The 27903-nt window shown below is 46.1% G+C and overlaps 1 protein-coding gene across 2 annotated transcripts in view; it reads left to right on the top strand.

The window, feature by feature from the left end:
• The window catches only part of BEND5 (BEN domain containing 5), a 1533100-nt gene that overhangs the window by 1485656 nt on the left and 19541 nt on the right, over positions 1–27903 (top strand). The window lies entirely within an intron of this gene.

Below are 27903 nucleotides of genomic sequence, written 5' to 3'. Positions count from 1 at the left end.
GGACTATGTCTACACTGCGCCCATTTTGTGCAAAAAATATGCAAATGAGGCAAAGCGTGGAATATTGCCATGCCTCATTTGCATAATTAACTAGGCTCTGTTTTTGCACAAAAACCCCCTCTTGCGCAAGAGCCGTTCTTCTGCATTTTTTTCAGGAAGAACGGCTCTTGCGCAAGAGGGGGGTTTTGCGCAAAAGCGGCTGCTAATTAATTATGCAAATGATGTGCGGCGATATTCCACGCCACACTTCATTTGCAGAAGCTTCTCCAGAAGAAGGCTACAGTGTAGCCGTAGCCTATGTGTTTTATTATCTGCTCTCATTATCTGCAACTAATTCTGTTCAGTTTATGCCACATGCTGTCCCGTATCGTTTAATTCTGTGTCTCATTTATTTGAAAGATACTTGAATCCACACTATGATATTTTGTTCTCCTCTGTATACATGGTGCTCCCATCTGATCAGAGGAGCCTTTCTGGCCTTCCATGTAGGAAAACAATAATAGCAGGGTCAGGATCCACCGTACAGATCTGAACAAAACAAAAATTGTCTTATACTTCTATATTATTGGCCTCGATCCCCTCACAGCTGCTCATTAGATCAGCTGCTTTGTATTTCTTCCAGATAAAGGAATGGACTTTTTCTGTAGACATGCCCATTTCATAGTATAGATCCTCTGCTTATCCTCCAGGTAAATCTCTGCTTAGAGAGGCGAGGCCTCTGTCCGGTCTCACAAGGTGTGTGCTGCGAAGAGCTCACGGGTCCTGCCCTGGAGAGCTTTCTGGCAACCCAGGCTGTTCACCAGGATCACTCTGCTTGCTTCATAGCCAGTGGAACCACATGTACAGCAAAGCCTGCTGCCAGGCACTTTTTGGAGGAGGCAGCCAGAAAGGTGCAATTGTGTGCGATCATGTTTCTCCACACACCAGCTATCCCTGACCGCTGCCGTCACCTGCAACACAGACCCTCATGCAATTCAGGATGCATAGTTCTGCATCATTTCCAGCCTCTCTGTTTCATTCTGTGCCCTCTGTTCCGCTCTACCCTGCCGCTCTGCTTGCATATGCTTTGTCCTTCCCCTTGATTGCTTTTTGCACTTTATTTGCCCGCACCGGCTCACTTTCTCAGGCAGCGTATTTGTTGCTAGCAAGCGCTCGGACGTGCTTTCAATTATCTTTGAACAATTTCTATTTACTTAGTTTTTTGCCTTTCTCCCCTTCAATTTCACCCACCACCTCCTGCATTCTCTCCGAGCATGTTCTGCTGAAATACACTCTTCTCCTCCTTCCCCTCCCCATTTCTCCCCTTCTTCCTTTTTTTTAAATCTCACATTAGTATTATTGAAGAGGCCTCAATAAATGCTGGCCACTGTAGCTGCCATATATGTACCTATGCAGTCCTAGGACCTTGGTTCTACCCAAAAACACATGCCACTGCCTTGTCCTCTGTAAGGAAACCATTCCCCTCAAAGCCCACAAGCATACTGGGGTGGATATACCTGATGAGGCGTGGTCGAAGCAAGCTTCAGCACTCCAGGAATTTCCCCTTTCCATGTCAGAGCCCAGTCTGCATCTCAATATGGTGTCACTCCAACCTTGGATAAGGGTGAGAATGGTGATGAAGCTGAGTTTTCAATCATCTCCATTTGTCTTCCCAACTACATAATCTTCCTTAGTATCATCCTAGACCAAGCTCTGGCTTCCCTGGGTATGGCTACACCGTGTTTTATTTTTTGGAAGAGGTATGCAAATAGTGCTCATATTTGCATACCTTCTTCCGTTTTTTTTCCCCCCGGAAGAGGCTTTTCTGCCATTTGGCCCCGTCTGCATGGGGACAAATGTCAGAAGAAAAGCCTCTTTTGAAAGCCCCCTTCTTCCTCATAAAACGAGGTTTACAGGGGCTTTTGAAAGAGGGGTTTTTCCCCACAAAATTTGGCCCTGTGTAGACAGAGCCAAATGGTGGAAAAGCCTTTTCCAGGAAAAGAAACGGAAGAAGGTATGCAAATGCAAGTGCTATTTGCATACCGCTTCCGAAAAATAAAACACAGTGTAGCCATACCCCCTCTTTCCACAGGCTATTCTCTCAGTGCTCTGTCTATTAGCAAGGTTCTAAAAGGTGTCTATTTTTGTCCCAGTTCTTCGTTATTTCTCCTTTGCATTTCAGGGCTCAGGGAAGAGAGGGATACTGGGTAGGAAAGGGAAGCAGTGGATTCTTCATCTCTTGATGTCTTCAGCTCAGAACTAGATGCATTTCTGTATGATTATGCTTTAATCAAACACAACCTATGGGACTTCATGTAGGAGCAACTGAGTGACAATCTAAGGCTTCTATTATACAGGACATCCACTAATGTGATCTATGCCATCAAATGCCAGCCATGTCCCACTGCTGTGTGTATTGGCCAAACTAGACAGTCTCAACGGGAAAGAATTAATGGACACACATCAGATATCCGAAAAGGCAACATGCCTGTTGGAGAACACTGTAACCTATCCAAATTACAGGACTATGTAGCACTTTAAGGACTAACAAGATGGTTTATTAGATGATGAGCTTTCGTGGGCCAGACCCACTTGGGTCTGGCCCACGAAAGCTCATCATCTAATAAACCATCTTGTTAGTCTTTAAAGTGCTACATAGTCCTGTATTTTGTTTCAGCTACACCAGACTAACACGGCTACATTTCTATCACTAACCTATCCAGGCACTCATTAATGGATCTCAGAGTCACAGTGTTGTTTCAGACCAATTCCACAAGCCAAATACACAGGGAAGGGTTGGAACTTAACTTCATTTGCAAGTTTGATTCTTATCAGAGAGGAATGAATAAAGATATTGGCTCGCACACTACCTTCCACATCGTAATGACTTAACCAACCAACCAACCAATGGGTGCTTATAGAGGTTCTTATCAGCCTCTTGTAACTTGAACAATCCAATTCACTATTTTTTTTTCTTTTCACCCCTCCTTTCCCCATCCCCCTCCCTCCTTTCCCTTATTTATTCTTGGCTCTGGGCTTCTAATACTCCAGTCATCTGAAGAAGTGGACTGTACCCATGAAAGCTCATGATACCATCTACATGTTTTGTTAATCTTTAAGGTGCTACTAGACTATTTGTTGTTTTTTAAGTTTTTCTGGTTACAGACTAACACAGCGACGCCTCTGAAGCTATTATACAGGTGGTCAGACGAGATCTAATGGCCCTTTCAGGCTTTTAAACCTTTATCTGGGAGAATTTACTCATCTAGCCTGCTTGTCTCATTCTGAGGGTAGGGGGGATCAGGGCTGGTACTCCCAGGAGTACTTACCTCATCCACACAACACAAGGCCTCCTAGCCATGGCCTGAACTTGATTTATATCTGAATTGCCCACAGATGGGTTTGATTTAGTCGGTGAGGAGCCCTGAGTGTGGCAGACCTGTGGACGCAGAATCTTGGCATCCGGGGAGCATATTGACCTCAAATGAAGAAGGGCTGGTGGCATATGAGACTGAGAGTGAATGAAAACTGCTCCTGGTTGAACATGAGGCCGGGACAAGTTGTTTGGAAAGTTCCATTCCTTCTCCACATCACCTGACTCCATTATTAGCACGGGATAATGTCTGAGGAGGGGGGAGGGATGTATTATATTATATTATATTATATTATATTATATTATATTATATTATATTATATTATATTCTTCTTTGGCTTGCATCAACTCGTTGCTCACTTCCACTTGATCCTGCTGTCCTGCTAGGCTTCAGTGGGCCCAGTGTATGTGGTCTATGGACTAGAGGTTCCCAAATTATGGTCCGTGGACAAGCTCCATTCAGGTGATCTGTGGATAGTTCCTTCTAAGATGCATGCCTGGGAGGCAGGCACACACGAGAGAATGACATATAGTGTAAGCCATATGTAGGCCTGCAGGGGTTACATTTTTATTCCTCTATGCCAGCCATGAACCCTGCTGGCAAAAACACCAGGTGTTCTTTATCAGATGGCCTTCATCAGCTACAGCCCTATGCTCGCTAGCTGAGAGCCAAATATGGGATAAATAACATGCCTCAGTTCTCCGCCCCGTGGGAACATTGAGAGTGGCATTGAGCCAGTGCGCGCACATTCGGTAAACAGCTAAGGTATAAGATCACTAGAAGTCCCACCCCTTCTGAGTCTCACCAGGAACCTAGACCTCGGAAGTTGCCCTGGATTTCCCCAGCTGGAGCCACGTCCGCTGCGGCTTGGTGCAAGGTGACAGGAACAGGGCTTCCTGCAGACTGAAGGGGCGTAAGCATTTCTAAGTGCCTGTTACTCTCTTATGCATTGCTCTGCCTGTGCTTATTGATGTGTCACTTTGCAGTAGCTGTGTAACCATAGGGAAGTATTAACTCTGTAATAGTAGTGACGTCGTACGATTAATAAAAGCAACTATCCCTGATTGACTCTGTTGTGAAGCGAATCCACAATCCTGTTTGGCCATGCTCCTGTGAGTTGACAGGATGGCCACCTAATTAGAGGTTGACAGGTGTGGCTCCATGGCCTGGACTCTGGACCCTCATATGTAAGGTGAGGTGGTGGCCTTAGGGGGAATAGAGGCAGTGGGCTGAGGTGGGGGAAATAGGAAGTAGGTGGGGGGCAGTGGGGTGGAAAGATGGGTGCGGGAATTTGGTGTGTGGAGGGCTGCAGCAGCCAAAGAAAAAGACCTCCTTCCCTAGCTTGAGGGCTGCAGCTACTGAGGAGAGCTAGTTCTTCTTCCCAGCCTCAAATGCGGTTGCTGTGGCGGGGGAGAGACCCCTACTGGTATTAAAATATGAGTTGCCTGCTTTCAGTTGTCTAAAAAAAAGTGTTAATTATTAGTAAAGTTGTTTTTTTCATTTAGTGCTTTTATCCAAAGTGCTTTGTAATAGTTAGCTAATGGTACAAACAACATTTGGAAAGATTATCAAGTGGTCCGCCGAGACCCTCAGCACTTGTCAAGGGGTCCATGAAAAAAAAAGTTCAAGAACCGCTGAGACTGAGGATAGTCGTTTGCCCTCACGCATTTGGGTGTCAGTCACGCATTGGGCGCTGAGCTAATGGCGGGCTAGAAAATGCCAGTGTGTGCTGGGCTATGTTTATACGTTTAATTCCATGTAAATTATTATCATCGACATTATAAATAATGACCGTTTGCCTCCCAGCCCCTCTGCTCCATTCTTCCCTGCTAATTGCAGTGCTTAGATCTCAATGAGCTCATTATGTTTTGTCAATATTCAGCTTTCTGGATCGCTTGCTGAGGGGAGACCAGGGACTCAAACAGGAGCTAGAGATTGGAAATGCCAGGCCCCAAGGGGTCTTAGTTAGCGATCGTCCCTCCTTCGCCTCTTTACACTGATTAATCAGCACCCCCGCCTTTTCTAATGAATTATAGATACCTTAGAGGCATGCTGTGCCCAGGAAACCAGGCTGTCTCATTCAGGGCCTGATCCTTAGCAATGCCAATCAGCGTCTGCTCCCACTGACTCCCAGAATCCGCCCCCACCCTCCTTTTCCCTCCACCTCTTCCCCCTCCTCCCAAATCATTCACCTTTTCAAAGGGGCGCATTAGAAATGGCGCCAGTCAGCTCGGGCAGGTCCTCGTGGAGTTGGTTCTTTTGTGCGTGTGTTTGAGCTGCCTTTGAAAAGCAAGGCCGAGCGCAACTGATATCGGAGTTGGTCGGAGAAGGCAGAACAGACGTCAGAGGAAAGTGTCTGATGCGGTTGTGCAGGGTGGGGCCTCACATCCTCCACCCAAGGACAGCCCTTCTCTCTGTGATTGTGTGATTGCAGACAGCAACTTCTCAGAGCAGTTCAGCATTAAAGCATAGGCCATCCCAGTGGATGGAGAGAACATAAGAAGAGCGACACTGGGTCAAACCAAAGGTCCATCCAGCCCAGTGTCCAATCTGAAGACAGTGGCCAATGTCCGATGCCCCTGAGGGAGTGAACACAACAGGTAATCATCACATGATCCCTCTCCTGTCACCCATTCCCAGACAAACAGAGACTGGGGACACTATTCCTAGGGTCACCCTTCCTACCCATCCTGGCTAATAGCCATTGATGGACCTAATCTCCATGAATCTATCGAGTTCTTTTTTGAACCCTGTTAAAGTCCTAGTCTTCACAATATCCTCTGGCAAGGAGTTCCACAGATTTATAATGAGCTGTCTGAAGAAGAACTTTCATTTATTTGTTTTAAAACTGCTGTCTATTCATTTCATTTGGAGACCCCTAGTTCTTATATTGTGGGAATAAGAAAATAATTTGTCCTTATTTGCTTTTTTCACACCAGTCATGATTTTATAGACCTCTACCATATCCCACCTTAGTCTTCTCTTTTCTACGTTGAAAAGTCCAAGTCTCTTCAATAGCTCTTCATGTGGGACCCGTTCCAAACCCCTAATCATCTTTGATGCCCTATTCTGAACCTTTTCCAATGCCAATATATCTTTTTTGAGATGAGATGACCACATCTGTACGCAGTATTCAAGATGTGGGCGTACCATGGTTTTAGATAGAGGCAATAAGATGTTCTGTCTTATTCTCTATCCCTTTTTTTAATGACTCCTAACATTCTGCTTGCTTTTTTGACTGCCGCTGTACACGGAGTGGATGTTTTCAGAGAACTATCCACAATGACTCCAAGATGTCTTTCTTGAGCAGTTGTAGCTAAATTAGTCCCCGTCATACATATATGGTGAGAGGTACGGATGGGCATCTACCTGGCCTCCTGGGATCAGTAATGGATAATCTGGCCCCTCAGTCTTTATCTTGGCAATGCAACAGGTGTAAAAAAGACATATATTCTTTGCTAGCTATTCCTTCAGCATAGGGGCGTCCCCAGAGGACGTAGAACTACCTCCTGCAACACTTGGCTGAAGCACGTGCTGGTGGTTTTCTGTAGATGCTGCCAAGCTAGTGAAATCTGGAACAGGCCCCATGGCAGAGCCAAAGCAAAACCAGACCTGGGAGCAGAGAACTATACATAAGAATGGTCGCACTGAGCTAACCCAAAGGTCCATCTAACCTAGTGTCCTGTCATCTGACACTGGCCAGTGCCAGGTGCCCCAGAAGAAATGAACAGAACAGGTAATCATCATGTGATCCCTTCCCTGTTGCCCATTCCCAGCTTCTGGCAAATGCAGGTTAGGGACACCATTCCTGCCCATCTGGCTAACAGCCACTGATAGACCTATCCTCCATGAATTTATCTAGTTTGTGTGTGTGTGTGTGTGTGTGTGTGTGTGTGTGTGTGTATGACCCTGTTATAATCTTGGCCTTCACAACATCCTCTGGCAAGGAGTTCCACAGGTTGACTGTGCGTTCTGTGAAAATATCTTTTTGTTTGTTTTAAACCGGCTGCTTTTTAAGTAAATCTGCTGCCTGTAACCTGACTCCCTGATAGTTTAGTCACAAAATTCTGCTTCATCCATGTGGGGGCAATTCTGCTTCATCCATGTGGGGGCAAGCTGTAACAAATGAAAACTGTTCCCATTCTGGGGGCCATGAAGCAAAAAGAACTTGTGAGTCTCCATCCAGCTCCCAGTGGATCAGCATCCACACTACAAAACCACTGCTGGTGTCCTCTGGGCAGTCTGAACAGGCCCTGCAGAAGAGGTTTCCCCAGGTCGGCGTGTGAAGCATAGCATGGGGCAGAGAGGGGAAGCCTGCAGTGTCATTGAACATGCATGGTTGCTAAACAGAGAGACATCAGCTTCCTGACATTCAGAGCAGTAATATTTTTTTATATCCCTTGGTGCTTTCAGGCCTCAGTCATTAAGCATTGTGCTAGGCACTGTACAAACACAGAATCGAAAGAAAGCCTCTGCCCCAAAACTTTACAGTCTAAGACAAGACCTAACAGATGGGTACAGACAGAGAGGGGCGTATAAGGAAACAGTGAGTCAATATTGCTCACCAGGACAGACCATGGTCAGGCACACCAGTGTCCAATGTTCCACCAACATTTGTTTACTCCAAAAAGTGTTCTTAAAAAGACAATAATGTTTGCCCCAGCTGTGTCTAGCACTTGTTATTCTTCTCAGAACTCCCAATCTGCTGCATAGGAGTTACTTATAAGTAAGGATTAATAAAGGGCTCATAGATAGGAATGACAATGCGGAGGTAAGATGATTTTTACAGTACAGCCATAGATGAGACGCTGACTGATGACAAAGTGCTGCAGAAGCCTCTGAAAAAAATTCCATAAGCTACAGATTCTGTTAGGTTTACAGATACCTTAGCAGAAATGCTCTGTTCACTTTAAAGCCACCCCACCAGTTAATACAGAGGTCTGCTAATACCCGGAATAGCTGGTTGCTCTAGAAACTCCTCTTTAAGTTCCAAGGAGATGATTCTGGTCCTGCCTTGAGGGCAGGGGACTGGACTCAATGACTTCTCAATATCCCTTCCAGTTCTATGACTCTCCTCTGATTGCCACCAGTTTTACACTGGTGTAAGCCACTCCCTTCAGTGGAGATATTCCCGGTGCGTACTGATGGCGGCGAGAGAGAACACAGCCGAAGACTCGAACTCTGAAGTTGTGTAAGGGCACATCCCCAGCTGAGTTAAGTGCGTTGTGGGAAATAGCAGCATCACACGCATTCCCAGCCTCATAACCTTGAAGAGAGAAAGGTATAGTCCCAATGCTGCCAACACCTCGCCCCGGGGGATGCCATAAAAACAGAGATCTGCTCTGGCAACTGGCTTTCAGGAGGCGTTTAGCATGGGCTTTGTGATTGCAATCAGAAGAGAAGGCAGAGTAGTACGATTTGTGGCGGAATATATATATATATATATATATATATATATATATATATATATATATATATATATATATATATATATATATATCACCTTATCGCTGCATTACAGCTTGTATGTAAAACAAAGAGGGAAAATCAAAGGTTTCACAAAATGCTAAATTTATCAGGAAATGGGAATTGCCGTATAAAGCGAGGCAATTTATGTGAGGCAAACGGATTTGTAGAATGGTTTTACCCATCCCTCACTCAGGCAAACTCCCAGTGGCTTCTGTTGCAGTAATAACCCACGTGATTTGCTTCTCTCCTTCACCAGTGCAATCTGGAGGAGCGTCACTGGAATCAGAGGAGTTACACCACTGTACATCTCTCTGCCTGGTGTGCCTTTGCGTTGAGACAATCCACTGCCCTGCCCCCAGGGTGTCCTTTACGCCTGTGCTGAGGAGGTGTAAAGTGCGGCTGAATCAGAACCACAGTGACCCACGCTTCACATGCACCGGGGCAAGGACTGAGCCAGACGTAGCTCAGCGGAGAATCCAGTCCACTGTCCTTCCAAAGGGTCATAGAGCATAGTTCCAAAACGGTACCCAACGCACCTCTTTATCCATCATGGAAAGGCGGCCACCTCTTGGCTGGAATGAGGCAACTGTGATTGGCTTTATGGCTTAGTGCTCGTTACTCCCGGTCACCCATCTCATATCCTTTCCTCTTCAGCAGCCCCGGGAAGCTTGATTTTCCCAAGACGTTCATAGAATCACTGCGTGGGGTGCAGTGTGGTAATTATGTAACATTTTTTTAAAAGAAAAGGGACTTAGCTATTAGGTTTTGCATGTGATTGTATTTTAATTGGGTAATATGTATTTTACTAGAAGACTTATACGGCATTGCCTGGCTCCTTCAGGGCAGCGGGTGGGCAGGGGGAGTGTGCGGGAGTCAGGGCCGGACCTTCGGGAAGTGGGGAGCAGTGCAGAAGACTAGGGGTGGAGAAGGTGTGAGAGTGAGCGTGCAGAGTGGCTTAGGATGGAAGGTCCCATCCAGCACAGGCCTTTTCTCTCCCCCAGTCCTTCCCCTGCTGCCAAGGGCCTTTAATCTCCCCCTTTCCCACTTTGGCCCTGTGGCCAAGGGCGGGAGTGGAGGGAAGGTCTGGGGCAGGGAGGCTACTTACCCAGTGTGCTGGCAGGCAAGATGACACCACTCCAGCCCTGCTGGCCACTCCCTTGGCGGTACAGCTGCCCTCTGTGAACCTGCTGCAGGATAGCTCTCCCCTGTGGGCTTGCTGCCCCTAGTGGCCACTCTCAGTATCGCATCCCTCCAAACAGCCCCTCCCTTCCCATGTTGTGCAAAACAGTCCCATTCTTGGCACTTCCAGTTTTCCTGGCACAACCAAACCCTGACCTTGCTTTAAGTTAGGAGAGGAGGAAGCTGCATAGCAAATTTGGTGGCCCTAGTTCTCACCGTTTAGGGGGAGTTCGTGAACAAACAGACTTGCAGACAGAGACACAGATGCCCAAATCTCAAACAGATATATAGAGAGAGAAATTACATTGGCTTTGCTTTCATTTTTTGGTACAATGCAGCTAGCAGTTTGATGGGGCAGCAAATCAGATCTAAATATCTGTGTGGGGCTGGAAGTGTATAAATGTGAGGCTTAGGAAGAGGGAATATTTGTGTGCATGAGGGCATGCTTATTATTTTACAGAGGGCGATTCTTAGCCAAGAAGTTTGCAAGGGCTTGCTCATGGTCACAGGAGGACAGTCGGGGAGAGCTGGCTTTGGAATATGAGTTCCTGACTCCCAGTCCTAAATCATGAGAACATGCCTTGCTCTTGCCAACTGTTGTCCCTCAATGGAATTATACCTTGACTGAGCTGCCAATGGATGAAGGGCTGTTTCTCTGACCCTGGGTGCTGACTTGCATGGACAAATAAACTGCTGTGGATTAAAGAGGGCATCTTTCCTCCTTGCTTTGACACACGCAGACTCTGGCAGGCATGGGCCTGTGTTCCTTATGGTCAGGCAGAGCATTTGAAGAATATTTCCACCCTCCCATGCTTTCAGGCTATTTTTGTTCCTTCTCAGCATGGTGGGAATCCTTATCAATTCTGTTTGCCTTTATGGCTGGCTTCAGGTTTGCACCACAACAGTTCCCAGTGTTAGTCCCCATAATAAATTCCTCTCTGGGTGTGTCCAACCCTTGTCACTTCATAATGCCCAGTAACCTTGCAATGGTGCCAGACTCTTCCTTATTTTAGGGCACGGGGGAAAGGTAAGAAACTTACTGAGGATGAAATTATCCTCTCCACCTGAGGTGCAGAATGGAGGAGTCCCTCCTGATACCATCACCTCCTCCAACCCTGGAGAAGCCCCTTTGCTCTGCACATGGGGAACAACGGCTCTACAGCCTCTTCCTTCCACCAAGCTATACAGATAAGTTCACTCTGACTGGATCTGCAATAAGTCCTTGCTTTTTCCCTCCCCTGCAGAGTGGCAGACACCACTGGACAACTTTGGAAGCCACTGGGAGCTATGCTCCTAGATATCTCTGGGCTAAAACAAGGACCTCTGCATGGAAGGCCTAGGGGTTCTTACACCTGTCAGCCAGAGGTTCTGTGCCCCCCACCTCTGCAAGTCACACGAGGGCTTTTCTCTGTAATTGAATTAAACTCCACAAAGGTGGTTTGTGGTTGACCCCAGGGCTTAGAGGAGGCAAGAGCAATAAGTCTGGGTCATTTCTACAGGATATTCTCTTTCAAACGTGATGCAGACACCCACATGGGACTGGTTCCTGCATTCTTTGGGCACCCACTACTCCCACTGGCTCCTGCCGCAGGCAGCCATTCTAAAATGAGGTCTGGGGAACAGCGCTCCCATCCCAACTGGTAACAGTGGGAATGGGCATAGCTGTAACCCTGTAACACTGACAGCCCTGCAACCCAACCTGCCTGCTGTCCAGAAACCAAACACTGCACTGTACGCTCCCATTTAAACCAGCCTGAGGGGAAGGAGGCCACATCTGAGAGAGACAGAAGGGCCCAAAGATGTGATGTGACGGGTATAACTTAAACCTGGTTATGCCTAGTTCAGCTGCACTCAAGCAACGGGTGTTTGCTAAGTGACCAACCACTGCTGTAAATTCAGGGTGACCAATGGCACATATTGACAAGCTCATATTGACAGAAATCATGGCTTTGGGGAACCCTGCTCTTTGGGGAAGAGATGCTCTTGTGAGCAGCAGAGAGACCTCCAGAGAGCAGGTTTGCTACAGTGTAGTTCCCACAAATGCAGGCATGTAGCGCAAAAATCTTTCATACACCATCAAGGCCTGGTGTATGACCAGGAGAACGGTGCTGGAGGACACCCCGTCGGGTGCTTGTGAAGGAAGAAGAACCATCTGGAGGCAGAGAGGAGAGGAATCAGGAAGTGGTGTTGCACAGTATCACGACACTGCCCCGGGCAGTAGGGTGTTGGCAGCACAGTATGTGGCTGCATTGCAGTGCCTCTGATAACAAAATACTCCACTACCTAAGTGGACTGCTCCAGAAAACTAAGCAGAGATACTGGCCTTTAGAAGGATGAACGCAGCCACGTATGCAACACAAGGCAATTTACCAGCAGGCATGTTCATGATGTGGCAATGACGTAGCACCATCCCAGTTGTGCACAACCTCTTGTCTTCTTTGCAAAGCAACAACATTTTTTTTAGCTTCTTCTTGGAGCTGTCGCTCAAGGGTTTTACGGTGTATGGAAGTTGGATAAGCTACTTGGGTTTGGACAGGGCTTTTGTTCGGGAGGGTTCCTGGAGTAGCTCAGTGTGGATCCAGACCCAAAGGTCCCCCTGATTCGAGATATTTCAATCCACACTTGTGTGGCCTATTATGAGCCTGATCCATTCCCACTGCCTGTAATGGGAGCTGTAGCTGGCTTCTGCCGGGTGATCCAGATTCAAATTTGCCCCGCAGATCCAGTGGCTGTTGGTTGTGGGTTACAGCTCACATCTCAAGTGTCCTTGCTCTGTGTGCGTGGGAAACAGTGTGGGAGACATTTTGCAATTCACTGCTGCATCTCAGTCATTTGGAAGCTGGCTTTGCCATGGATCCTTGCCCTCTGAACAGCACCGGGGTGCATGAAATCACTTCCAGTTAGTGCTGCTGGGGTCCTGGGATTTTCCCAGCACGTCTGTTCTCTGCAAAGAGCAGGTTTGGTCTTGCTTGTTTTACGGGGCATCATTCCATTTGCAGATCCCTCCTCCCCTTCCCCGATATCATTCTGATGCACTGAAGAAGTGGACCACCCCCAAATGGTCCTTCCCACCCTCCGCAATCTAAAGTTGCCTCACTTCTGAAGCAATATTTGCAGATGCCGGAGACATTGCAGTGGAAGAAATACATTCCTTAGCTGCAAACACAGTGGTAATGAGTTGTATTTCCCTGCATTTTTTGTTCCTTCCCCCCCACACAATAAAGTTTTCTGTCCCCCTTTTTCTCATCTTTATGGCTATGCCCTTTGCTGGGCTCCAGCCTCTGGAGTTATTTCCCACTTCTTCATAAAGCTTTAATTGTTTTAAAAGGCTGCACATTTTAACTGAAAAGTTGCAATCAATACGTTTCCCTTCCCCCTCCAAAGAGCCATTTGCAGTAAATAACCTCTTAGCCAGGCATTTTGCACTGAAGAAATACAGATAGCTGAACTTGCTGTATCGCGCCTAACCTCCAGGTTTTAAATCACGGTGGTTCGAACAGTGCTTAGCCAAAAGGGTGAACACACTGCAGCATAAGTGTTGTTAAAGACACAGCATCAGAATCCCCCGTCCTTTTTCCTCTAAGGCTACTCTGCTGGTTTTTTGCAGAAGAGGATATGCAAATCACGCTCTCATTTGCATATCTTCTTCCGAATTCTTTTTTGGAAGAGGTTTTGCCGATAAAAAGCTCCGAGTAGACAGGGCCGTTTGTCGGGAAAAAAATCCCTTTTTCTCTAGATCCTGTAAACCTCGATTTTTGAGGAATACGGGATCTTGCGTAAAAGGTTTTTTTTTTTCCCAAAAAATGGCCCCGTCTACATGGAGCTTTTTATCGGCAAATCCTCTTCCACAAAAAGAATCGGAAGATATGCAAATGAGAATGAGATTTGCATATCTTCTGCAAAAAAACGGCAGTGTAGCCGTAGCCTAAGAAACGCTCTGAAAGGGGAGTGCTGCCGGCGGCGGCTGGTTCTGGTGACCAAAGTAGTAATTTCCTGTTCTTTTTTCCCCGCTTGCAAATGCTGATGTGACCTTGGTGCTAAAGGCCCATTCCAAAGCCCATTTAAGTCCGGAACCTTTCCACTGACTTTGATGGATTTTGGATCAGGGCCTTAAACAGTAAACTTCTCATGGCTTACTGCAGCTAATGACCATTTCTCTGTATCCTTCTCAGGTTTGTAGCAGCAGGCTGATTTTATGGAGGCAATTTCATAGATTAATGGGTTGGAAGGCCAAAATGGACTATTATGGCTGTATCGTTTGTCCTCCTGGGTACCACAGGCCATCGGACATTCCTGTATTAATTCCTGCTTCAAGTACAATGGCTGTGGTTGAATTAGATCATTGCTTCTATAGAAAAATATTAAATCTTGATTTTAAAATTTCCAGTGATAGAGAATCTACTATTACCTTTGGTAAATTGTTCCAATGGTTAATACCCCCCGCCGTTAAAACTTTGGGCCTTTTTCCTAGTCTGAGAGGGTCTACCATCAACTTCAAGCCACTGGAAGTAGTATCTTTAATAGAGTGAAAACTGTCTTGATGATCAAATTCTTGCTTCTCATGCAGGTACTTCGAGACTGTGACCAACTCCATCCCTTAACCATCTGTCTGTTATGCTAAATAACAATAAAACAAATTCCTAGCTCTTACATGCGTTTCTCATCAGTAAATCACAAAGGACTTTACAGAGGAGGTCAGTATCATTGTCCTCATTTTATAGATGGGAAAACTTAGCTCATTAAGTCAATCACTCTAAGCCCTGGTCTACACTAGGGAGTTATTTCAAAATATCCCCCTTAGGTCGAATTTCTATGGGGAGTGTCTACGCTACCACGCCCGTTATTTTGAAATAACAGGCTGCGTATTTCAAAATCTGTACTCCTGCTTTCCTTGGAGAATAACGCTAATTTTGAAATAGTTATTTTGAAATAGCGGTTGTATGGATGCTCTGGTGCTACTATTTTGAAGTAACGACTCCCCAGAGTGATTCAGACTAATTACTCCCCAGTGCTTCCTGGGGCTCTAAGTTGAGGTACTGTGTCTACATTAATGGAGCCTGCCTTGGACTAATTTTGAGGCTTCCCCATAGTGTGGACATGCCATTTTGATTGTTATTTATGGAGTTATTAAATTAATTTTAGTTATTTTGAAATAGTTTCCTAATGTAGACATGCCATGAAGCAGATTTCTCCAAACTTTTAATCATTCTTACAACTCTTCACTCTACCACTCCAATTCATCAGCCTTCTTTTTGACTTATGGATTCAAAACTGGATTCAATATCTGTCACACTTTCCTATGAGCACTTTAAAGATCGGCTACCCAGAATCACAATCCAGGGCAGGAGATAGGGCACCGGGAGCCCTTTGCATCATCATATGCTCTTGGTTCAGGGTATCCATAATCCCAGTGTTGGCAATTGAACACAAGATGCAGAGAAATGTCCAGGAGGTTAGTGGGGCCCTGTCCTGGCTGGGGTACTAGGCAGGTACTGTGGGGGGATATGTGACCTTGAAATGGTCTGAGATGCATTTTGGATAGAGAGAGTTCCAGTGTATGCACTCTGCCTGCCTCTACCCTTCTGAGGAAGGGCGTTAGGGGACCATTACTGACACCCCATATATTCGCACTTACTGTCCCCTAGCCACTGTCACCACAGATGGGGCTCTAAGTGAGAGAGAGCCTGCCCTGTAAAATGGTGGGTAACTTTCAAATTGTCTGCTGGTGGTTCTCCTCTACCTCCTCCCATCCCCATTAAGGGTCTGAAGGCTCTCACTGACAACAGTGGTCTTTGGATCAAGCCTCTAATCCCTTTTCTTGCCTCATTCCTAAACTCCCAATCTCTAATCACTGTCCCTCTGAAAGATTCCTTATCGTAAGGGGACAGTAAGGTGAGCCATATGCCTAGCATTCTCTCTTCTGAGTCTCCTACTGCCCTGGTGGCTCATAGGGTACCCAGGATGCAGTGTGAGAGTCAGGCAACATTTCAGGATTTGTCCTCTTCCTTGCCCAAAAATCCATTCATCCCTACAATGGCTCATATCAGTGTGCCTCTCAATCTGTCTCCTGTTTTTAGCTTGAAACTAAATGTATCCAAGAGGCCTTTTAAAAATTACCCCCCACCCCACTCTTATCTATTTGGGTTGGCTCTCAGCAGTGCTAGTAATTGTGCCCAATCCCGAAACAAAAACTGCAGAGGAAGGAGCAAGAAAGTCAACTGCTTCCTGCATTCCTTAGTGCCTAGTTATGACCTTTGATCTCCCAGCAATTCTGAACTGTGAAATAGTTTCTATCATCTTTTTGATGTGATGGCCAGAAGCAATGGTACTGCTGTGAGGCATAGAACTGATTTCATGTGGACTATAGTGAGCATGCTTTGTCAAATGCAAATGAGGAATGTCTAATAAGAATAGCTAGAAATGCAGTAGCATATTGCAAAGTGTGTAAGGTATAATCAGGGATGGACCAACTAGGGCCATATCTCCACTTGCCAGAATATCGACACTCTGGTGATTGATCCTCTGGGGTTTGATTTAGCGGGTCTAGTAAAGACCCACTAAATCTATTGTTGATACCCCTGTTGGTGCCAGTATTCCTCACAAGGGAAGTCATGAAAGTGTTTTGGGCACCTCCCACTGCGGGGCTGCCCCAGAAAATCAGTGCAAGGTATGTCAATTCCAGCTACACAATTTACGGAGCTGGAGTTGTGTGTCTTGCATTGATTTTCTCTGCCGGTGTAAACCTGGCTCAGGTATTGAGAAAGTTCAGACTGTGATTTTTCCATTGGTGTCCATTTGGTGCTCTGTACTTTCGGATTCCACTTGGGGCCAGAAATTGTTGCTCTGTTCTACATGCATTTCCAACCTAAGGGAATGCAGGAAGCAAAACAACTGTTATGCTTCTAGTTCTCTTGCCCTTCCTTCCCCAGTGTTTTTCAGAACCCTGGTCAGGAAGTGAAGAAAATTGCCAAAGTTGAATTTTCACATAATTGCTTACTCTCCCCCCCCCCCTCCTTTTGATTTGTGTATCACACAACATCAGCTCTGTAATGTTCATTAACTGCATGAAGGGCTGAGGTCAGCCATCCCACAATGGTTTCTTTCTAGAGTTGGAAGGTGATAGGAATTCAACAAAACAAAGATCAGAAACATTTCAAATAACTGGAATGGACTTCCCCTAGTATCTTTCTGGTACCGTATAAGAACATGTTCTCAGAGTTTATTGTGAGTTCATCCCCTCAGCTTGTATGTGTACAGTGGGCCAAATTAATTCTTGGTGAAACTAAGGAAGTTGCCGTGTACTGGTTTTAGGCAATTTACTTTAAACTATAACACATACTAGTTTCTAGAGGGAAGTTGAAGTAACATGCATTATAACATGATTTAAAAGTTAGTGTTGCTGATACCTTCTTTATTATGGTGGTTAATATACAGATGAAGGTTCCTACTTGAGGGTATGTCTAGACTATATGGCTCCGTCGACGGAGCCATATAAACTAGTTTACCCGACATAGTCAATAAAGCGGGGATTTAAATAATCCCCGCTTCATTAAAATTAAAATGGCTGCCGCGCTGTGCCGACAATCAGCTGATCCGGCACAGCGTTGCAGTCTAGACGCGGATCGGTCGACAAGGGAAGCCTTTGTCGACCACTTCCCTATGCCTTGTGAAACGAGGTTTACAGGAGCGGTCGACAAAGGGTTCCCTTGTCGACTGATCCGTGTCTAGACTGCCATGCTGTGCCGGATCAGCTGATTGTCGGCACAGCATGGTGGCCATTTTTATTTTAATTAAGTGGGGATTATTTAAATCCCCGCTTCATTGAATATGTCGGGTAAACCAGTTTACATGGCACCGTCAACGGAGCCATGTAGTCTAGACATACCGTGTGTCTTAAATAATGTCCCCTATAAAACATGCACATCAAGAGGGAGAAAACATTTTCTGCTTTGTTCTGCTGCTGTAGTCCTTGTTTGCATGGACAGTAAGGCCCCTTTATACCATCCTGACAGTACATAGGAGTCTTAAAATGATGAGAAATAAAACTAGATGCTATTTTTTGTTGACCAACAGTTAATTCATTTAAAGTGCATTTTTGAGGTGCTGAAACTAGTCACAAATTCAGTGAATAATTTCAGCTAAAAAAAAGCTGAACAATTTTAGAAATGTTGAAACATTTTGTGTGCAGATTTTCAGAACCCACCAATTTTGATATTTGGTTTCAAAACAATATTTCTGAAGCAAAATGGTGTTTATGAATCAGCATGCAAAACATTTCATTCAATCTCAACACAATTTTTTTCTGTTTCAAGAAGAAAATGAAAAACAAAAATAATTCAGTGTCAGTTTGAAACAAGCTGTTTCTTTGTTTTGGATTTTTCAGTTCACCCCTCAAAGTGGAAAAAAAATAATATCCTCAGCTCTGGGTGTAAATTAAGTAATGTAGAGAGAGCAGTGTAGAAAGGTGTTAGTATGGGGGAGATCAGGTCCTATGTATGCAGAGTATTTCTGAAAAATCATTTTCCTTTGCTGGACCAATCACATATGGAGTCAGATGTCAAACCATCCACTCGCCCTGTTGTTGCATCCCATATTATTGTGTCTGTGGTTTTTTTCCTGATACGTGTGGCGTGGTTTTGCCGGAATTTATTTACATGCTAATTTAAGCATTACTCACTTGCTTTATGTGCATAGTAACGATTCTGTAATTCATAATCACTGGGGATTTGCCTGAAGAGAAAACTGCATGTTGTTGGATTATGCATAATCCCTGTCTATACCCTGAGGAGGCAAAGTTCAGCCAAGGATCGCTGATCTGAAGAAATGCATCTGAGGAATAACAAAAAACCACCAACTTTGCCGTTCTGTTGTGTTTTGAGGAGTCACTTTGCTTTTAAGCCCTGTCTGGGATCAAGGACTATGTGGTGTGTGTGTGTGTGTGTGTGTGTGTGTGTGTGTGAGAGAGAGAGAGAGAGAGAGAGAGAGAGAGAGACTACGTCTACACTACAGGGTTTTTGCACAAAAAGGCCATTTTTGCGTAAAAACCTGTGTAGTATGCACACTTCAAGAGCATTTTTGCGCAAGAAAATTTACAGTGAATCGACAGAAGAGAGGGGTTTTTGCTGTATAGATAATCCTCTTTCTATGGGGAATAACTCTGTTTCGTGCGTGTGGACGGGACACAGGGTTTTTTTTTGCAGAAAAACAGCCTATTGGAAGAAGCACTGGTGCCCGGGTGGCCATTCTGTTAATGACAACCAGCGCTTTCTTGTGAGAGACAGTCCATGCAGTCTGGACGCTCTCTTGTGCAAAATCGCATCGCTTTTCCAATGCGCTTTTGAAGTGTGGACGCGCTCTTGCGCAAGAAACTTTTTCGGAAGATCTCTTCCGCAGAAAACTTCTTCCACAAGAAGACTGCAGTTTAGATGTAGCCTGAGAGAGAGAAAGACAGAAAGACTATTGGGAGGCAGCCAACTCTTGTTGATATGTCTAGCCTGACCTGATGCAGGAAGCAGAGAGAGCTATATGGTTTAAAGCTAGAATTGACCATTATGATCATCTAGTCCAGGGATGGGCAATAATTTATGACCAGGGGACACTTCAGAAAGTTTTTGAAGTGGTCCCGGGCCACCTTGGAAGGGCAGGGCCTCAAGTGGAAGGGGCGGGGTCAGACACTTCCATGCTTCCCCACTCACAGACCCTGATTGGTCTGGGGGTGGGGGAGCATGTAAAGTCTGTGCCCTCCCCACCTTCACCCCCAGAAAGAACCACCAGCTGTTCTGAACAGCTGGCCGTTCCCTGTGCCTCTGATGGCGGGAAGACACTTCATGCGCTCACCCACCCCAAGGCCAATCAGAGCCTTGGAAGTCTCCTCCCGTCCTGCCCCCTTCCTGCAGGATGGGAGCATGGCAGGAAGAGACTTTGCATGCTCTCTTCTGCCCCCAGGTCCTGATTGGTCTGAGGGTGGGGGAGTGGCAGGGCTTCTGCAGGCTGGATCAACCTGCTTGATGAGCCAGATCTGACTCACGGAGGCCCTTTTTCCCATCCCTGATCTAGTCTGACCTCCTGCATAACTCAAACCAGGGAACCTCCCGCGGTAATTCCCACATCATGCCCGTATCTTCTGGTTGAGCTAGACCAGGGATCAGCAACCTTTCCAAAAGGGCATACCAAGATTTAACCCTCCTTCCCTGGGCTGTGCTGCTTTCCCGGAGGGAGGGGACTCTCCACCACACCCCCTGTGGACCACCTTGGTCAATGCAAACCTGTCTGCAAACTACCAGTTGCTGATGGAAACTCACCATTAATTAGATAATTACGCCTGAGCAATTTTGCGAGTGCTGCAGCTGGGGAGAACGGTTTAATTTAACTTATTAAACAGATTAAGTGTTTTAACTTTTTCATGTTCATTATCAAACTTTTTTTAAATAAAGTAAAAGACTATGTCCAACAAAAAGATCTCAATGTTTTCTTTTTTTATGGCAGGAGTGGGGAACCATTTTTGGGGTGGGGGTCACTGACCCACAGAAAAATCAGTTGGGGGCCTCACAAGTGAGAAGCAAAAAAACTCCTCCCCAAACCCCCAGCCTTGAGTGATGTGATCCCCAACTGAGACACCTCATTCTTCTGGCACTCCAGCCCCCAGCCCCCACATGGTGAGGGGCAGAGAGAGGGAGGACGGAGGTTCGAGACTTCCCATAGGCCAGATTTACTTTTCTGGGGTTCTGGAGTTAGTGAATTTTGTGGACCCCCTTAGGTGGGGACAAAAATGAGGGGTTCAGGGTGTGGGACGGGGCTGCTAGTGAGCGGGACAGGGATGCAGGATCTGGGCGGAGTGTGGGGGTGCAGCAGGGGGTGAGGACAGCAGGGTGTGTAAGGGAGTTTGGCAGCAGGAGAGGGTGTAGGTGCGGGTAAGAGAGGGAGTGTGGAGGTGGGAGGGGGTTGGGGGAGTAAAACAGAAAAGGTGAGAGGGTGAGAATGCAGCCAGATAGCTTGTGAGGGAGGGAGGGAGAGAAATGGGGAGTAATGGAAAGTGCAGCTTCTGCAAAGTAAAATTGAATCCCCCCTCACATCTTCCCCCTGCTCCAGCCTCACTTCTCTCAGCCCCATGATCCCCCCAACCTGATCCCCTGCATTTCCCCAACCCCTCAGTGCAACCCCTGCCCCCTCCCATCCTGCCCCCGCATCTTCCTTCATCCCCCTCCTGCCCCCACATCCCTGTGCCTCCAGTGCACTCACCAGCTGGGCAGCAGCGCTTGGACTTGCAGCGCCCCCAGGAGCAGCGCTGGGGCGAGGAGAGTTAGGGGGCAGAGTCTCTTTCCTGCCTGGCCCAGCCCTGTGCCTGCAGGATGCGGCTCCAGGGCTGGGGCAGGCAGAGTCCGGGGCTGCCCAGGGCTGGCTCCAGCCTGGCCAAGCACAGCGGGATGCTGGGGAAGGGGCTCCCCACCCTCACCCACACTCCACGGGGAGCAGCACGGCACAGCCTGGACCCTGCAGCTGCCCAGCCCCAGTTCTGCAGAGCAGGCCCAGCTGCACCCCCTCCCGAAGCAAGAAGCAACCCCAGAAATGCCCGTGCGCACCTCTCCCACCCCCCGCTCCAGCAGGAAGCCGGAGCTGGGAATCTAGTGTGCGGCTGAGGCTGGGGGTACAACAGGGGCTCCCCACTCCGCCGGGGTGAGGGATGGGGCTAAGCTCCTGCCCCGCGTACCAGTAAAAATCGGCTTGTGTTCCGCCTGTGGCATGCATGCCGGGAGTTGCTGGCCCCTGAGCTAGACCATTTCTCTTAGGGAGACAACCAGCCTTGGTTTAAAGTGCCACAACTCTCCCCCAAAATCCTGCCTGAGATACGCAGCCCCAGGAGGTAGATATTCAATCCTCTGAGGCTTTCCCAGGCCCAGTTGCACTGATCAATAGGGGTTTTGCCATAAGCCTCAAAGAGGAAAAGCTAGGCCTCCTAGCCTCTGATGTTCTAGCAAGTTAGCCCATTGCTAATGGTTTCTGTGTATTAGATTTAACTACCATTCTGAAGACTCTAGAACTTACATAGGCCTGCGATTGGCCACAGTTTATATTGCTTCCCAGGAGTAGCCTTTTGCGGGCAGGGCTGTGTTATTTTGCCCTGAATATCAGTGCTCCCTGGTCAGCTTTGCACAGGTACGTGGATTACACGGCAATGGCTAGAGAAGCTCCCATGACACCTTTTCTCCAAACCCCTTCCCCCCTTACTCTTTGGTGCTGTTCTCATTGTCCACTCACAATCAGATCAAACCTGGGCAGCGCTGGGTTAGTGATCAAAGATTAATTTCAGTCCCGTGGAAACACCAGGAGCACACAACTGAAAGGAGGAGAAAACAATGCTAATACACTGGAATGCTAGGGCTGATCCATCCTGGCATGATATAATGCTGCGATTTAAAGCAAGTTAACGCCATCTTCCATTAGCATCCTCATTCAGAACAGCAATTCTAAGTGGATTGTGTGCATCGATGGGCGTGCTTCTAAACGGACAGGGAAAAATCCTCCCTCTCTCCTGAGAGACTAGGGAACTGACAAGACACTCACTGCTCACCGTCATCTGGGACCAAGAATGTCTTCCTTTTTTCATGGACAATGGGATTTTCATTGTAGTGATTCGAGACTTGCTGTAGAATTCCATGTTGTCTGACAGAGAAAAGCCTCTGATTTCTCATTTCAGCTATTACAAAGATGAATCTTTCTCGGTGCATCTCATTCCTCTCCACCTTCCTGCCCCTGTCGCTGGCTTTTGGGTAACTTAGATGTGTTTGTCTAAAACAAAGGCGCCCACAGGTCTGACTCTGGACTGGAAGGTCATCGTTTTAAATCCGGCTGAGGACTCAGCTTGGATGAATTCCATAAACTAATCACCCAGCGCAGTGTTTCAAATTGATGGAGGTGCCGTCCTCTAGATGAGACATAAAAACAGAGCTGCGATTGGTTTGGCAGGGACCCCACAGGACTTATCAAAGACGAACAGGGGCTACTAACGGGTTTGCCCTTGTCAAATCCGTCTCATCACCAAAGCTTCACTTCCTGCTCCAAAGAAATGACATCGGGCCTCGTGGAAATGAGATGCAAACTCGAAGGAGCCGTCCTGCGTCTCATTATTTCAAGCCGTTTGCTGTGCTGTGTGAGAGGGGAAAGAGAGGGGCTGCCCCCTTGGATGTGGAATGATGCTGCTTTTCTAAAAGCAAAACAAAAGCTGACGGATGGTGCCACCACGCTCTGCCAGAGCGACATTATTAAATGATCAGTGCGCTATTAAAGCAGCAACACTTAGCAGTATAATTCATGAGGGGAGAAACTAACTTGTTTCCAAATTGAGATTTTTATTGCATCCTGGTGCAGGCAGAATTCTGGGGGCTGTGGCTGCAGTGAATCATTTTAAGCAGGTAGGCACACATAATAAGAACTGCAGATCTCGACTAGAAACAAGTAATGGATGAGTGGTTGCCTACATATTCCAGAGGTGGCATCTTTGATATGTGACAACTAATAAACAGTAAGGCAAGTGGGGGATTTGGCATGAGGATCCAAAAGTTTATGTCCTTATCTGAACCAGCTATGTCTGCAAAAATTGGCAGCTAATGGGCAAGAACAGACTATAAGAACATAACAATGGCTGTACTGGGTCAGACCAAAGGTCTATCCAGCCCAGTACCCTGTCTGCCAACAGTGGCCAATGCCAGGTGTCCCAGAGGGAGTGAACTGAACAGGTAATGATCAAGCGATCTCTCTCCTGCCATCCATCTCCACACTCTGACAAACAGAGGCTAGGGACACCATTCCTTACCCACCATCTTGGCTAATAGCCACTAATGGGCTTAACCTCCATGAATTTATCTAGTTCTCTTTTAAACCTTGTTATAGTCCTAACCTTCACAACCTCCTCAGGCAAGGAGTTCCACAGATCAACTATGAACTGTGTGAAGAAGAACTTCCTTTTATTTGTTTTAAGCCTGCTACCCTTTAGTTTCATTTGGTGGCCCCTAGTTCTTATATTATGGGAACAAGTAAATAACTTTTCCTTATTCACTTTCTCCACACCACTCATGATTTTATAGACCTCTTTCATATCCCCCCTTAGTCTTCTCTTTTCCAAGCTGAAAAGTCCCAGTCTCTTTAATCTCTCCTCGTATGGGACCGGTTCCAAACCCCTAATCATTTTAGTTGCCTTTCTCTGAACCGTTTTTAATGCCAGTATATCATTTTGAGATGAGGAGGCCACATCTGTACACAGTATTCAAGATGTGGGCGTACCATGGATTTAGATACTTTTTTAATAATTCCTAACATCCTGTTTGCTTTTTTGCCTGCTGCTGCACACTGCATGGACGTCTTCAGTGAAGTATCCAGGATGACTCCAAGATATCTTTCCTGATTCGTTGTTGCTAAATTAGCCCCCATCATATTATATGTATAGCTGGGATTATTTTTTCCAATGTGCATTACTTTATATTTATCCACATTAAATTTCATTTGCCATTTTGTTGTCCAATCACTTAGTTTTGTGAGATCTTTTTGAAGTTCTTCACAGTCTGCTTTGGTCTTAACTACCTTGAGCAGTTTAGTATCATCTGCAAACTTTGCCACCTACTGTTTACCCCTTTCTCCAGATCATTTATGAATAAGTTGAATAGGATTGATCCCTAGGACTGATCCTTGGGGAACACCCCTCTCCATTCTGAAAATGTACCATTTATTCCCACCCTTTGTTTCCTGTCTTTTAACCAGTTCAGTCCATGAAAGGATCTTCCCTCTTATCCTATGACAGCTTAATTTACGTAAGAGCCTTTGGTGAGGGACCTTGTCAAAGGCTTTCTGGAAATCTAAGTACACTATATCTACTGGATCCCCCTTGTCCACATGTCTGTTGACCCCTTCAAAGAATTCTAATAGATTAGTAAGACATGATTTCCTTTTACAGAAACCATGTTGACTTTTGCCCAACAAATTATGTTCTTCTATGTGTCTGACAATTTTATTCTTTACTATTGTTTCAACTAATTTGCCCGGTACTAATGTTAGACTTACTGGTCTGTAATTGCCAGGATCGCCTCTAGAGTCCTTTTAAAATATTGGCATTACATTAGCTATCTTCCAGTCATTGGGTACAGAAGCTGATTTAAAGGATAGGTTACAAACCATAGTTAATAGTTTCACAATTTCACATTTGAGTTCTTTCAGAATTCTTGGGTGAATGCCATCTGGTCCCGGTGACTTGTTACTGTTAAGTTTATCAATTAATTCCAAAACCTCCTCCAATGACACTTCAATCTGTGACAAGTCCTCAGATTTGGCACCTACAAAGGATGGGTCACGTTTGGGAATCTCCCTAACATCCTCAGCTGTGAAGATTGAAGCAAAGAATTCATTTAGTTTGAGTGCAGCATTTGCAAAATGACTCATAAACACTCCCAATAGTTCCCAAATTCCAGTAACTAGGACAAAACTCTTCCCAAAAGATGGTGCTTCTGTGGGGTGACAGGATGTTCTGACTCTCTAACCTCACACTTCCATGCATATACAGACACAATCCCTGTACTATGTAGCCAGAATTCAAGAAAATGTACCTAATATTGCAGTGATGCTACTTTTCTTGTTGGCTGACTATTGTATACACGGGTAACACCCCCGCGGCCCATGCATACTCACAGATATATATTGTGTGTATTCTCTCTTCTGACTCTCCTGAGTGACATAACAGAGTCCATAGGATAAGCCTCCTGGGTATTTACTTTCCCTCATGAGAGATGGAAGTATGCTGAGATCCCAGTGGCACTCGCAAGGTAAATCAAATTAACCTATCCACAGCATGATGAATGTTGTAAGGGGGTGGCACTCGCCATCTTGCCATATATACTTTACCAGGGGTCCATTCCGGCATCCCCTGTAGTCTCTCAGTTCAGTCCATTCTCTTAGGGTGCGTTTACACAGCGACACTAGCTTGAAATAAGCTGCACAATTTGACCTATGCAAATTGAGTAGCTTATTTCGAGCTTATTTTGAAATAGAGTACTGTCCAAGGTTTACAGGAAGCCAGAATAAGATGCCTGTTATTTCAAATGTATTTCAAAATAATGGGCTTCTTGTGTAGACAGTGCAGAACGTTATTTCAGGAAAATAGACATTATCCCGAAATAGTGCCACTGTGTAGATGCACCCTCAGTCTGTTTCCCCACTCAGTAGGAGAGTGGTACCTCCAGGGTTTCTCCTCCTGAAGAGTGTTCTAACAGCTCCCCACTCTGAGCTGTCCTTGGTTCCGCCACCCCAACCGTCTCCCTTCTAGATCTGGGATGCAACTGAGCTGCCTCGACTCCTGCAGCTTCTTACGGAGTCCCTCCTGGCCCCTGATTGGCTGGTTTCTTTCTAGCCACTCTAGCTGCCTGGAGGACTTCTCTATGGCCCTTTTGAACTTAGGGCCTAGCCCCGTTACAATGAACATTAGCATAAAATTCCTGTGCAGGAGGCCTGTGAAATAGACTTTCAGGAGAAATTCTAGAGCCACTTAAAATTGCCAGGCGAAGCTCTGGAAACTATCCAAGGGAGCTCCAATCCAGCATTGGCTGGATTGCAATTCTGAGCAGTCATCAAGGGTCACTTATTCCAGCTAGACCTTTGCTAATTGACTCTCAGGATCACATCTGTGTATAACATTTTCCACCTCCCAGTCACAGAGTCACAGACCCTATGTTAGTCTTTCCCCCTTTCTAGAAAAAAAAACCAGAGTTCTCATCAGGCTGCACGAACCCGAAGTCTAAATCTCATTTGTTTTGATTCCCTAATGGGAATGAGGAAATAAGAAAACTTCAATTATAAGCTGGCATCTTTCTACAAGCCACTTGAAAACTCCTGATGTGTTGCAGTTCTGGAATTTCTTTCTAATGGAAGCACCAGCAGATACCATTTTTAAAAATAACACAGAAAGTGCTTGTGGTTTTTTTTTCTGTCGTGGCAAAGGAAAATGGCATGAAACAGCGACAATAGAATGTGTGTTGTGGCGAATTAAAGATTCATCAGGTTATGTATGATGAGATGCCATCTGGTTCCCAACTCATTGGCCACTGAAATGGTTATTGTCACTGGCCAATAGATGCCTTGAAAAATACTACAGAGCAGAATTTTGATTTTTTTTAATATGCTGCTTTGGCTTTGATTATGCCCAGGTGCTTGTTGGAGACCAGCAGTTCATAATTGTGTCAGCAGACATAACAGTCTGTATGTCCTCAGCAAATTCTTACATGACAGAGCCCTGAATGATGAAAACTGTTTCATTCATAATGGGTGAAAGTCACCTGGTGTTGAAGGCATGCCCAGCTTTGGAGAGTTGGGGTTGGTCCTGCCTTGGGCAGGGGGCTGGACTTGATGACCTCTTGAGGTCTCTTCCAGCTCTATGATTCTATGATTCTATAGGCCTTGCACTGGCCCTCAGCATAGGCAATTGTGTTACCCAATGCGACCACTGTCCCGGTTTCTTTTTGAAAATGATCCTGGATTGTTTAATTTTGATCAAGCCTCAGAAAGGTTGCCTTGCTGTAACGCCTCAGCTAGACAGACAGGACCTCGGAGAGCGCAGCATTTAGTTAGTTCTGAATGGTAAGGATGGCATTTGGTAAGGAGCATGGTGACATTCTGGTAGGCCTGATGGGTAATTTTGTGCATTGACCTCCCCCGCCGCAATCTCAAAGATTATTCTCTGCTGTGAACCTCCCAGTCCTGTACTGTAGCTCCTTCCTAGGTCAGCTCCAGGTGAGCCCAAGTCAGTGTTTCAGAAGACTACATTGCTGGTGCTAAGGTCGAGGTTACTTAGGCTACGTCTACACAGAGGGGCTATTTTGGGATACTGGAAGTATCCCAAAATAGCAATTCCACTTCTTTAAACATG

Source organism: Pelodiscus sinensis, chromosome 9, assembly GCF_049634645.1.
Source record: "Pelodiscus sinensis isolate JC-2024 chromosome 9, ASM4963464v1, whole genome shotgun sequence".
NCBI lineage: Eukaryota > Metazoa > Chordata > Testudines > Trionychidae > Pelodiscus > Pelodiscus sinensis.
The sequence above is the reverse complement of the archived record's forward strand: the minus strand, read 5'-3'. Positions and strand labels throughout refer to the sequence as shown.